Source organism: Arvicanthis niloticus, chromosome 14, assembly GCF_011762505.2.
Source record: "Arvicanthis niloticus isolate mArvNil1 chromosome 14, mArvNil1.pat.X, whole genome shotgun sequence".
Lineage (NCBI taxonomy): Eukaryota > Metazoa > Chordata > Mammalia > Rodentia > Muridae > Arvicanthis > Arvicanthis niloticus.
Genome location: NC_047671.1, coordinates 62968988 through 62978060, shown reverse-complemented (window position 1 = coordinate 62978060; position 9073 = coordinate 62968988). Strand labels below are relative to the sequence as shown.

At 46.0% G+C, this 9073-nt stretch overlaps 1 long non-coding RNA gene across 4 annotated transcripts; it reads right to left on the bottom strand.

The window, feature by feature from the left end:
• Positions 1 to 5532: 5532 nt before the first annotated feature.
• Positions 5533 to 8493, bottom strand: LOC117719591 (uncharacterized). 4 transcript variants are annotated; one of them, XR_013103818.1, is made up of 4 exons: positions 7986 to 8123; positions 7299 to 7475; positions 6682 to 6925; positions 5533 to 5641 (listed from the first exon to the last, which is right to left on the bottom strand). It is a non-coding gene; the product is annotated as an uncharacterized LOC117719591 (long non-coding RNA). The 4 variants fall into 4 exon arrangements; XR_013103817.1 differs by lacking the exon at positions 7986 to 8123 and adding an exon at positions 8354 to 8493 and having other exon boundaries at positions 6682 to 7475; XR_013103815.1 differs by having other exon boundaries at positions 6682 to 7475.
• Between the last annotated feature and the right edge of the window lie 580 nt (positions 8494 to 9073).

The following is a 9073-nucleotide window of genomic DNA, read 5'->3' as shown; positions in this document are numbered from 1 at the left end:
CATTTTTCGCTTAACTGTTTATTTGTGTTTTTATGAACTTCATTGGGGGATTTATTCATATCCTTTCAAAAATTCATAATTGCTGTTTTGAAGACCCTGCATTATACTCCAGAAAGCATTTCTCAGGGCCTGTTGCAATAGAGTTTCTGCTTCTGGTAGAGGCATATTCTCTTGGCTGTTCATGTCTGTGATATTGCACTGGAGTCTAGTCACTTGGAGTTATGATATTTGAGATGTTTCTTGGCTTCAATACCTATTTTTTATCTTTGTTGAGTGGGTGTTTCATTCTTTGAGGCTGCTGCCCTCTCTGGATCTTAGGCAAGTGTAGTAGTTATAGAGTCCCTGGTAAAGTGCTTTTTACAGGTCAGCCAGTTACAGAAAGAACCAGAGACGGGCTAGTGGGAACGACTGAGAGGGTGTGCAGGAGAGTGCTAGCGGACTAGGCTCTACAGTAAGGCACAGTGCCCAGGGAATGGAGGTGGGGTAGGAGGAGGAGCTCCTGCAAGCATGCTGTAGCAGAACAAAGAACACAGCTGGAGAGACAGGGATGGAAGTGCTGGAGAATCCTGGGGCCACACTAGAAAGAGAAACCACCCAAGAATGGTGGTGGAGTGGGTGGAGGGCCTTCTGCATGCAGGCTGCCACCGGACTGAGCATAATTCCAGAGAGTGTAATGGAGGAGAGGAGTGATTATAAAAATCACCCACCTGAGCTCCAGCCCAGTGTGACCACTGGTGGTACCTAGAAGAAAGTGCTTTTGTGGGTAACCAGGTGGCACAAAGGAATGAACATGGGCTATAAGAGAAGGCTGAGAGGATCAATAGCAAAGTCAAAGCTGGTTTGGCACAAGTGGCGGAGTCCCCAAGGAGTGGGGGAGGGGGAACTCCTGAGGGCATACTGCTGTAGTTCAAAGAATAAATCTGGAGAAACAGGAATAATAGGACTGGAGGACCCTGGTCTACACCAAAAGGTGGAGTTCCCGGGAGATTTGGCCAAGATATTTTAAGGACAGCTGTTTTTTAAAAGGACAACCGGTTAAATTACTATAAAAGACACACCTTTGAACTCTCCTGATTTTCAGATTTTTATTTATAGCACCCTCTAGATTTCTTCCTGGAATCCCTTAGGCACCTATGACTTAATGTGTCCTAAACTGAACTCTGTACCTTGCTTAATATCCCATTTCATCATCTCCAATTCCACTATCCATTCAGATGGGCAAGATGCAAACCAGCGAATAACCACACACGTGTACACACACATACATGCATACATACATACATACATACATACACATACACATGCACACACACAGAGGTGCGCACACAAACACACATGCACACACATGTACACACACAGAGAGACACACACATACACACACACACATACACACACACACTGCAGACATCTGCTCTTCATGGAGCCACTGTTTGAAACCAGGTCATCCTTAGGATTCTGCTCCTCCAGACTTCACTTTTTGCTGTTGAAGCCATCTTCCTGAAAGCAGACTGGATCCTAGATCCTCTAACACTGTCTTTAGTTTCTGTTGCTTACATACTCCTTAAGTAAATCTTTTATCTCACACATATATGTTTATTTGTAAATAATACAAACATGTAGGGCAGTATAGTCACATATTATACACATTAAAACATCACAAAATATAACATTGGAAGCCTGAAATGAAAATGCAGTAAGTCCTATTTTGCATGCTATTTCTTGGTGCAGAGATAAAATTTGTAGCTATCTATCACCTAAACGTTGCTTGATGAGACTGATGTAGGTAAATGGGTTACGTAATCTTGGAAGTTCTTATTTTCTTGTTTGAGACAGCATCTCCCTAAGCAGTCAAAGTTGACATCAAATGCATTATGTTGCCTCCAACTTGAGACTCTCCATCCTCAGGCCCTCAAGGACTGGGGTGACAGGCATGCTTCACCATGCATGGCTAAGCTGGGGAAATTGTACTGTGATAAAGTCACTTCACGAATATGAGTGAGTGCTTAATCTCAACGCTTAGTATGATGGCTCCGAGAAGCTCTAGGCAAGCTTCTCATGGAGCCACGTATGCAAAGGACAGGAAGATGTGATTGGATGAAATTATATTTTTTTTTTTTCAGTTTTCAAGGCACTCCCAGGATTCAAAGGTCTTTTGTGGGAATTTCCCAATGTTCATACTATTTCCAGCATCTTCAGTCAGTTTAAATTATCTATTCTTTACAGGTTGAGTTGGTCAAACTAGATGCACACACGCACATTTACACACATACACACAACGTAATGCGTAGATCTATTTAAGTGCATTCACATAGCTGATGGATGGGAGTTTCCTTTAAGAATTAGCAGAGAACTGGGAACCTCCCTTGTTACTGTGGATCCCAGTGCTCCTCTCCTTGAGCTTGGTGAGCTCCTCTGTGGATCTGCACACAACCAAGTCGGGGCCAGTGTCTGTCTATGCTGCCTACTGGTAAAGCTTAAGTCCTCTCAACAAATTAATGAAGTAGATGAACCTCTGCCTTTACTGTGCACTGTGATAAGACAGTTCTGGTGATTCAGGTCTGGGATTCCTGCTGCTCCGCAGGCTACGGCAGAAGGATTTTGAGTTTGAGGCCTGCTTGAGCTACACAGGGGACTTAAAGCCAAATCGAGTAACTTAGCAAGACCTGTCTCCAAACAAGACAAGCAAAAAAAGACACAGGCCAGGGCTGGGGTTTGGGTGGTAGAGTCTGGCATGTGCAAAGTTCGGAGTGTTATCCTAGAACTGGAAACTGAGTGGGGACAGGGAAGGTAAAAAAAAAAAAAAAAAAAAAAAAAAAAAAAAAATTAAACAATAAATGGATTGCCTTTAGCTATATCTCTTCGATGCAGCACTTAAAATTATGCACCACCTTAATTCTTTGTATGTGAATTATGTCCAGTGTGTCATGAAATGATAAACACTTCTGTCACAGAATGACTTTTGACCCACTGGTATGCTTTAAACAAAGCCTATGTTTCGTAAACACATTATGTAGTGAGCATATCCCTCTTCCACTGTTTCTTTATGGGGGCAGCAGGCTTGGCTAATGAGTAAAGCTGGAAACTGGGGGGGACACTTAAACTGGACTTCACAACACTCTTTAGGCAACTCATAAATATCGCTAGCAGAGACCCACATGTGCTTTGGAGTTGGTGAATTTTTATTGTACCTCGCAGGGACTAGGTACGACCAGACAGTGATCCCTGCAAGCTGTCATCCATCCTGGCACTGTCACCATCCATCTTAATAAACACCATCAGAGCTTGGTAATGAGCACTTCCATCTCAGCCTTACATGCTATTAGCCATGTATTTATAAGCGGTTCTCTGTGGCATTATCTCCTGAGGTTACAAATCATATCTAAGGCAACATTACAACTAAGCATAGACTCAAGGGGTTGGAATTAGTCAGACAGGGGCTGGACAAAAATTTCGTGACTTAATTAATAACTGTGTCTCCTTTAAAGTCCCTTGTGTTAGATATTTGTAGAAATGTGCAGTAGAAGCTGTCAATATTAGGGATAATCATTTTTTACAAAATAACATTTACGGGGAAATAGTTTTATAGAGCGCAGTCACTGACATGTGTTTAGAGACATCACAAGATTGAAATTAAAAACCGTGAGTCAGTCGCCAGCAGCATATATTATCTTCTACCTGCACTGCATTGTAGATTTTATAACAGACATTAGTAGTTATCTCTTAATGCTGTGTGAAGTATGGAAAGATATATGTGGCGAATTTAGCTGACTCAATCTTAGCCCTTTAGCAAAACTCCGGTTTTCTGAAAATCACTTTACTTTTGCCACATTGTTACCAGCAAATTTTCCTCACTTGTGACAGGCTCTGATACAATCTTTCCATGAGCAAGACCAGAAAGTCTTGGTCAAAGGCCTAGTTCAAACAATCATGTGGATGACCTGGGATAATTTTATCCTGATGCCTCCGGCCTCCCACTTTTTGTTTTAAGACTCCATTCTTTACACACATGCATTCATCCACGTTTAAATAAAAAGTCATGAGTATCATCAAAATCAGAGAGCCGTCTCGTGTTGCTGTAGCCTCGCACGGTTACACGTTCGAGGTAGATATGCTGTCTAGGGAACTACATGACAGTATGTCACAGATGATCACATGATCAGTGCCTGAGGTAGACGGAGCTGACAGGCCTCGATTAGACTGACAAGTGTTGGGTTTTTTTTTGTTGTTGTTGTTGTTTTGTTTTTTTGTTTTTTTTTGTTTTTTTTTTGTTTTTTGCTAATACTGTTTTACAGTATCCACCCTATTCCCCCACCCCACCACCCCCGCAAAAAAAAAAAAAAAAAAAAAAAAAAAAAGAAAGAAAGAAAAAGCCACTCAGTACTACAATCACCCAACTTGGAATTTCTGTTAACCTCTGCCATCCTAGTTAAGCTATTTTCAGTTTAATTTTATCCCTAACTTTCTCTAAATAGACCGCTGTGAGTGATATTAATACCCACAGTCACAAACGTCCTATGTTCCTATTCCTTTGGTGTACATAGTTCCTTAAAGTTTGAACTTAAGATAGCTTCCTGTAAGCAATGAAATGTGAGAAAAGACTAGTGTTGTCTGTTAGGGAAAGCACTCTTTTGCTTCCTGCTCCCTTCCCTGTGGTGTGTGCTCATGGCAATGGCAAAGGAATGAAGCAGGCTAAGAAGACAAGATTGTGTTACAGCAGCACAGCCTGCCCTATCCTGAAGGACACAGTCCCTCACCAGTTCTGTTCACCCTGATCATCCCTCTCACAACTCAGCTGTTCACGGGACTATTACACCTGTAAGTCACGTTCATGTGTAAGTTGTTGACATCACTGTTGAAGACAAAGTCTAGAGGAAATACCAAGAGACAGCTGGAAGATAATTGAGATAAATCATGCTGTCAGTTCCACACGTTTGCCAGATCTCTAGGTCACCAGTGGAGAGTTGCCCAAGACAGGCAGCTATCTTGATTTAAAACAGAGAAGGTAACCATTTTATAAGAGGAAGGAGCTGGGTGGTGGTGGCGCACGCCTTTAATCCCAGCACTTGGGAGGGAGAGGCAGGCAGATTTCTGAGTTCGAGGCCAGCCTGGTCTACAGAGTGAGTTCTAGGTCAGCCAAGGCTATACAGAGAAACACTGTCTCGAAAAAACAAAAAATAATAATAATGATGATAATAATAATAAGAGGAAGGAGATGAATTTAGAACATACTAAAGGCTCCTGGGAAATTCAGGGGAAATGCATAGCAAGTATTTGGTAATGCAGACAGAGAATTGGGAAGAAGTTAAAGGTGTAGGTCTGGATTTGGAAGTAACCCCCACACATTTGAAAACTGAATTCAAACATGAATTGAATTTGTGAGGCAATTGGTAGAGAGGGGAAGAGTTAATCTTAGAAACACCTCCATTTGGCAAACAGAGAGAGGAAGACATGCAAGGAACGGGAAGTCTGATGACATCCCCATTCATCCTGAGAGCTGAGAATATCATATCTTCATTAATAAAGCCATTTACATTTAAATTTCAAGGTTTTTAATGAGGGAAAATGTATATCTTCTTAACAATCCATTTACTTGCTCCAATATTAAAATAGATGACCCGTCCAACAGGCAGCTGGGCATTATCTGTAATGAAAAGCAAAATGATTTTTTAATTCAATGTCTGAGACCCAATATATCACGATTTAAAGCAGAAAAATTAACTTTTGGAACAAGTATGATTTCCTTTGCTCTGTGGCCAGTTTTTGTTCATTTCACCAACAGCTCCTCGTCCACGTGTCTGGTGTACTATGGGAATGGTCATTGTTTGTGGGGCAGCTGCCTTATTCTTACACCCCTTTTGATACTACACTCCTTCTGCAAGCATACTGGGCTTCCCATCTGCAATGATGACCCCAGCAGTTAGTTAGCTCAGACTTTCAAACTTTGGTATGCCGGGCGCTAGACTAGATCCTGGTTTGTTCTCACTGGACTGCAGTGAGCTGGCTGGGTGTGTATGCTGTGGTGATTAATATCGTCAGCGTATGCTGTGGTGATTAATATCGTCAACTTGACACGATCTAGAATCACCTAGGAAACAAATGTCTGAGCACATCTGTGAGGCTGGTAGGAAGATCCACCCTAAATGTGGCAGCACCATTCCACAGCTATGGTCCCAGGAAGAATAAAGAGGAGAGCAAACTGGGCAGCATTCGCTGCTCTCTGCCTTCTCACCAGCACACTCCTGAAGCCGCTCTTTCCTGTCACTATGAAAAAGAAACCCCTCCTCCCTTGAGTTGCATTTACTGGCATTTTCTCAAAGTAACATGGAGAGTAATTAATACCAGTCCCGTCTTATACCTTGAGCTTTGGGCAGCGAAGACGCAACAAGGGTTAGCCAGTGTCAAAGAGTGTGCTATAAACCTTGTACTTAAAGTGTGATCCTTAAGCAAGTGCTTACATCACACAGGAGTTCACTAGATGCTCAGAATCTCAGCTCAACGCTGTATCCATTGGGAACAGAATTGGTTCCTAACAAGATCCCCAGAGAATCCTTCTGAGCAAGGAGTTGGATGAGTGCTGTGTTAAGTCAACCCCTACAAAGACTCCACTTGATGAACACTGGGGGAGATGCATTCTTCCTCTAAGTTAGCAGGGAAGGATGGAGGCCTCAGGATAAGACTGACCCTGCTCTCAGGGGGCTAAAGGAAGGAGTCCCACGATTTGTTTCCACTTCAGACACTGGAGAGTATTGTGAACAGCATCGGTCGGGACCACTTCCAAGAGCAGCAGATACTGAGCCCGGTATTGAGTCCAGAACATTTTCTTAGTTCGTTTCATTAAAAACAGCTACTGCTGTTCCAGATGGACAAGTGCCCGCACCAATCAGCTTCCGGAATGAGCTTTCCCAGTCCGAAATCTATTTTGCAGCTAGAGCCCGAACATCAACAGAATCAAAAGGTAGATTTGGAACCTCAATGTAGTTACTAAATCGTTAATAGCGCTGTCTTACTAAGAGGCGCTTCTTCTAATTAATATTCGTGGAAAAAAAAAAACTAGTTTGCTCCTCGTTATCCACCAGGTCCTAGGAATGAGTGCAAATAGTTTCGGGTGCAGTGCAGACCCCAGACGCCGCTACTTGAAGGTGGGGCATCACTTTTGACTGCTTTCTGCAAGCCTGGCTCTCCTTCCTGCTCCTGGCTGGATACAGCCATCAGCAATCTCCATTTCTCCCCAGGCACTTTTCCCTCCATCACTAGTTTAGCGTGTCTGACCCGGAGTTCCTCAGCGAACCACCTCGTACCTATGGGGACCCTCCCCAGCTCCGGTCTCCACCTGCACCCAGCACCCTGCACCGGGGAAGAGGCGGCGCCAAGGGGGCTCTCCCGAGTGGACTCTGACGGTGGCAGACGGCGAGTCACGTGAGTCTGTGGAGGCGGAGCGCGGCCGGCTGAGGGGGTGGAGAAAACAAAGCCCCCAGCTGTCAGGAGAAGAAGGAGGCGACAACGCCGGAGCAGGTGAGTCAAGTACGTTCAAAGCTGTACAGCCCTGGCGCGCCCCGACGCCCTTTGCCCTGGGTCGGTCCCTCCCAGGCCGGGCGTTGGCCGCGCCTCTCCCATTCCCGCCTGGGTCTGGCAGATCACAGAGCAAGCGGATCCCGGGGTCGCCAAGCCCATCAAGAAGTTATCCAGCCCAGGGTGTGCGCGCTCCTACGGGTCGCCCCTCTCTTTGGGTGGTGGTGGGGGGCGGGCGTTGAGCGGTACACCCATAGAAGAGGAAGGGAGTGAGGGCTGCCACGCTGGCAGACACAAAACGAACTGGCCGAGTGAAGGCTGGGGACACCTAGGAGAAGGGGACTTGTAGATGGGAGCCTCCAGTGCTCGGCTCCTTCTGCTGGAGAACTGGGACACCACCCGGGCTGAGAGAGCCTCCGGAGCTGCTAGAAGCTGCGCACTTTGGGGACAGACCTAGAAGTGCCGTGCGCACCCACCGACTGGAGTGTAATCCCGAACCTCCAAACTCTGGGGCCGCCTCCGGTGTGCCCTGTGCAGAGACAGGGGTCTCACGGCTGGGACCGATCACTCCTGGATCCGGGGCTTGGGATCCAAGTGTGTGTCAAGGAAAGTGGGTTGCCAGTCTGCTCCTGAGTTGTTTGGCACGCAGCACCCGCATAAAGAGAGAGCTACTAGGAGACCACTTAACTGGTTTAGAGGAGCATTCTTCAGCCTACCCTTCCAAGTGCTGAGCAGAAGCCAGAAGTGGTGCTACAAAGGCCTAGAAAGAGGGGTGGGCTCAAAAAGACCCTCAGCTCTGAACCTGAGCCTTAGGCAATGCGGACTTTCGAAAGGGTCTGGTCACCTGAGAGTTACTTTACCAAACCAGTGGCAAAGGCGCAGCTGCAGCCTTGGAGGAAAGAGGCAGCAGCCATTGGGCCAGGAGCCTTTGTCTTAACCTCCAGTCCCCTTCTGTTAGTCCTCGTTGGGCAAATGGAGCGCTGAGTAATTAATATTCCGAACATTAGTTGTCCCTTCACCTAGGCACAGACGGTCCTGCTGCCCCTCCGTCCGCCCCCTACTCGCAGCCGGTGTTCACCACCTCCTCACCTCCAAGCTTTCCCGGGGGGGGGGGGGAATTATAATTAAAAAAAAGAAAGGAAGGAAGAGATCCGGACCCACTGAGCAAAAAGATAATGCCAAAAGCACTACAGAGGGGTCAGGGCAAAAATCAAGGGTTAAGTCAATGCCCACACCGCGCATGCCCGCGTGCGAGGAGGGAAGGAGTCAGTCGCAGGAACTTTCTTGATTAGCATAAGTATCTGCCCCGGGGCCGCGCGGTGCGAAGCGGAGGCTCTGCCCTAGCTTAGGTGCAAGAGAAGTCCAGTCTTGAGTGAGAGGTTTGAGGGACCTGCTTCTAATCTGAGGGAACCGCGAGGGTGCGACTTGGCGGATCAGGACGCTAGGATGAAACAGATCAGAGATCAACGGGTAATCAGAAAGGTAAAGTGGGGTGCTTCTTTTGGACGCTAGATTTTAGCAAGCAAGGATAGGGGTGGGGTGCTCGCCCAGGCAGAGTCCCACT